This window comes from Octopus bimaculoides, chromosome 3 (genome assembly GCF_001194135.2).
Source record: "Octopus bimaculoides isolate UCB-OBI-ISO-001 chromosome 3, ASM119413v2, whole genome shotgun sequence".
In the NCBI taxonomy this organism is placed as follows: Eukaryota; Metazoa; Mollusca; class Cephalopoda; order Octopoda; family Octopodidae; genus Octopus; species Octopus bimaculoides.
This window is the reverse complement of record NC_068983.1, coordinates 59,686,046-59,690,740: the sequence shown is the minus strand read 5'-3', so window position 1 is coordinate 59,690,740 and position 4,695 is coordinate 59,686,046. Positions and strand designations below refer to the sequence as shown.

General features: G+C 33.7%; 1 protein-coding gene across 1 annotated transcript in view; it reads right to left on the bottom strand.

Annotated features, from left to right (window-relative positions):
- Nucleotides 1–4,695, bottom strand: part of LOC106867600 (voltage-dependent calcium channel subunit alpha-2/delta-3) — a 620,656-nt gene that overhangs the window by 353,496 nt on the left and 262,465 nt on the right. The window lies entirely within an intron of this gene.

The following is a 4,695-nucleotide window of genomic DNA, read 5'->3' as shown; positions in this document are numbered from 1 at the left end:
GGGGGGGGGGAGAAATCGATTACATCAATCCCAGTCCTCAACTGGTGCTTATTTTATCGACCCTCAAAGGATGAAAGGCAAAGTCAGCTTCAGCAGAATTTCAACCCAGAATGTGAAGACAGACGAAATGCTACTAAGCATTTTGTCTGGCATGTTAACAATTCTGCCAGCTCAGCACATTATATCATCTAGAATAACTTTCTAAACAAAATATGTAGTGTAATGAAGCTACACACATCATTTAATAGTGAAATTCTAATTCTAATGGAACCAGATGTTTCTCATCCAATGCCACCACTGATATGTATAGCATCATAGTCATCACAATTATTTTAGCATCTGCTTTACCATAGTCACATGTACTAGACACACTCAATTGAAGTATATTTTCTACAGCTGGATGCCTTTCCTGTTGTCAACCCTTACTTGTTTTCAAGTAAGGTAATATTTTCCCATGGCCAGACATGTTTTTTTCGTGGAAGATTGGAACTAAAGGACGTTGCCTGTATGACAGTGCTGCTCATTTATGATTATCACATGATGACAAGAAAACACTAATACACACACACACACACATATATATATATATATATATATGACAGGCTTCTTTCAGTTTTCATCTATCAATTTCACTCACAAGGCTTTGACAGCATTGGTCAGTCCAGAGCTATTGTAGAAGACACTTGATCAAGGTACTATGCAATGGGACCGAAACCCAGATTATGTGTTTGGGAAGTGAACTTCTTAACCACACAAATATATATCTATGTATGTTTATATATATATATATATATATATATATGATGAATAAACAGAGGAGAAAACATCAGATTGATATCATAACAAAGGTATTTTATTAAATTCTTCATTGTCTTCAAAATTGAGAAACTGCTGTGTATTTCAACTGAAATATGGTAACAAAAGAGTTAAATGCCTAATTTCTCTGTTACACAAAAATAGAGGAAAGGTTTTGATGCAACAGGGTTTGGTAAAAATAGACAGGATTGCTGATCTGACTAATTAATGCAGTCTCATTAATTTCTCTGTCATAGATATAACAATGGGAGATTAAAATAGAATATAGTGTTATAAATTATTTACAAAGAAAGATGAAGATATTCAAGATAATTTCTAAATTACTTATATCAGTGAAAATGTTATGGAGTAATAGGAAACAGTTCTTACTTTAAGATCTACAATTGAAGCCAAAGCCAAAACTACAATTGTAGAAGAAATATATATACCTACATATATGATTTTGATGTTATTTCCGTGACTAAAGGGTAAATATAATTTATATTGTAGCAATTTTATTTGTAATAACTAAGTAATACCCAGAGAAAAATATGTGCATCTTACTAATGGTCTCTTTGGACACAGTTCAATTATTGATTCAAAAGGAACAGGTTGTTTTCGAAAGAATGCCACTGTTTTCATGGCTTATGTTCATTTATTGTTTACTTGCCATTTTAACGTCCACTTAATATCTATTTACTATCCAGTTCACCATGCTTTTATTGATATTTTGTGTGGTGGCAGCAGTGGTTAACATTTTGTCCTTCTATTTTATTAATAAAATTCATTCTGTTAATAGCAAGGTTAAGAATAGTGCACTGATGTACCCAACAGCAAAATGCTCTCTGACAGACTTCCGTATCTTTACTTTTGAATTTTACTTAGGAATTTTTGAAAACCTTTCATATTTCGTCTAAAACGTTTATGTTAATACTTTTCATTTCCTTTCCACAATGGCAAACATGAGAACATCTAAATGCAAACCCATAACAAATGGAAAAGTAGATGTAAAATGAATAGCTCGATGAAAATAAAATTTATCATTTACATATTTATCTCTCTTACAATGAAAGGTAAATGCGAATTGAATTAGAAAAACATATATTCTCTTTTGTCATATATAGTTCATGAAAGAATTCAGCTACTTTTAAAATGCTTTCTTTTCCTAATGATTGCAATTTTCATGACTACAATATCACTTTCCAGGTAATTTTTTCCTAATGAAAAAAAAGATTCAGGCAATATTCTTCTTGTTGTTTGACCTCAGAAATTCCCTTGTCTGTTTCTTAACTATTAAAAAAGAAACAAATGGAGACTTAAACCAGTTGTCTTAATTATTTTGAGATATCTTTTTCTTCAGGCTGTTATTTCTGATCAAATTTCTGATAATATTTCAAAATATAATCTGCAAATGCAAAACTACCTTCAGATGATGCTTGATCATCATCATCATCATCATCATCATCATCATTTAATGTCCCCCCTTTTTCCATGCAAGCATGGGTTGGATGGTTTGACAAGAGCAGGCAAACCAAAGGACTCTGCCAGGTTTTATGTCTGCTTTGACATGATTTCTACAGCTGGATGTCCTTCCTAATGCTAACCACTTAGCAAAGTGTACAAATGCTTTTTAATTATATATGGCTAGAAAGATAGATAGATAGATAGATAGATAAATAGATAGATATACACAAACACACACAAATGGGCACTTTTGTTACCTTCATTAACAGACATGATAAACCGAGGGAAATTTTATGCCCTCTTACACCTGCACTCAAGGATAATTGTCTCCCACTACAAACTTTCTTGCTATGCATTTGCTCACAAAGTATTTGTCAACCCAAGACACTTGCTCATGATACTGCCCAGTGGGAGATCAGACCCAGCACTTGCACTAGTTAGGTTGCCAAAGAAGTTGCAAGGTTAAAGGCCTAAATTAGTCCCTATAATTTAGGAAGAACAGAAGATAAAGAGGGCAATGATCCAAGGCAAAGGGATGAGAGAAAAGTAAAAGGGGGGGGGCAGAGGAGTATGGTACGGAGCAGGGGAGAGTGACAGAGTTGAAAAATAAAGAGATGATTAGTGATGAAAAAAGGACAGGTAGGGTTGTGTATGGGGGAACTGATAGCTGTTCAACATTATACGTGGCAGCAATGGACAGGTGTGAAAAAAAAAGACAGGAAGGGACCAATAAATTAGCATGGAGAGGGATCTTGACAAAGAGGTGAGGGGTCGGAGAGTAGGGCAGGTCAGAAGTTTTTTTAAAAATTTCATTGAGAGAAATACTGCTGGACCCAATTTGCAAGGACACACACATAACACAAGCTAGTGCACTCTAAGTATATCTCAGTCACATTGTCTTTATCAGGCTTAACACCAAATTAAACATATACACCGTTGAATAATATTTTATATGCCTTTCTTCTACTTCAGGTATTGGAGTAGATGTCCAAGCTTACAAAATAAACACAATCATTTAACATGAAAAGGAAATATTCTATCATCAAATGAATTATGGTAAAATCCAATGCTTGCAGTTATCTCAAAGACTTCCTTACATTTTAATACACAACAACAAGACTGACTAATACATACATACATACATACATACATACATACATATACATGCAAACATACCGACACATACACACGTACATATAAACACATACATACATGCACACGCACACACATATGCACACATACATATATACATACACATATGCATATGTGTATTAGTACAATGCAATAGATATTTGCAACTAGATTTATTACTTAGCAGTGAATAAGGATTTTCATCTTTTATTTGATCATTTAATTTATGTGCAAAACAATCATTTTCCTTCAGTACATTTTTATTACTCTTTCAAATATAAATCATCTTTATACAGCAAGGATTTCAGGGAATTCAATGGTATGGTATTGATGAACATTAGAAATGGTCGTAATGGGCTTTTTGTTTCTATTTTACTACTTTGTAACAATATTTTGACAATATCCTAGATAAGTATTAGTGCATATAAATGTAGGAACAGAATTGAATTAAAATAGAAAATGTAAGCTCAATAGTGAACTTTCATTCTATTCACATTGGCATTTTCAGGGCTTCTTTCTTTATACATTTCTTTCATGAAATAAAATGAAGCTGTAACACATAAATATTCAAGAATACCACCACCACCACCACAACAACAATAAACCACTGACAGCAGCAGCAGCAGCAACACCACCATCATTACCACCACCACAATGGCAAACCACCAGCAGCAACACCATTATCATCACTGTCATCATCATTGTTGCTATTTTAACATCTACTTTTCTATTCTTGAATATGTCAGATGAAATTTGCTGAGGTAGATTTTCTATGACCAGGTACTCTTTCTGTCACTAACCTTCACCTGTTTCCAAGCAATACTTTCTCATGGCCTGACATGTTTTCACAGATTAGAAATGAAAGACACTTCTCATTGTGTGGTGACCGTGCTCATTTACAACCATGTTAAGACAATGACAGTCACATACAGATACATACATTCACATTTACCTACATATATCTACATATATACACACATATTCAAATACAAAAGATTTCTTTCAGTTTTAATCTATAATACTAAACTCACTCACAAAACTTTGGTAAACTTGAAGCTATAGTAGAAGACACTTGCCCAAGGGGTCATGCAATGGAGTTGGACCCAAAACTATGCAGCTGGGAAGTGAAGTTCTAAATCATCCAGCTATGTTTGCACCTTATATTTATAAGTGAACATTAAAACAATGATAGAGAGACAGATTGATAGATAGACAAATAGATAGTTGGATGGATAGATAGATAGATAGATAGAGAGAGAGAGAGAGAGAGAGAGAGAGAGAGAGAGAGAGAGAGAGAGAGAGAGA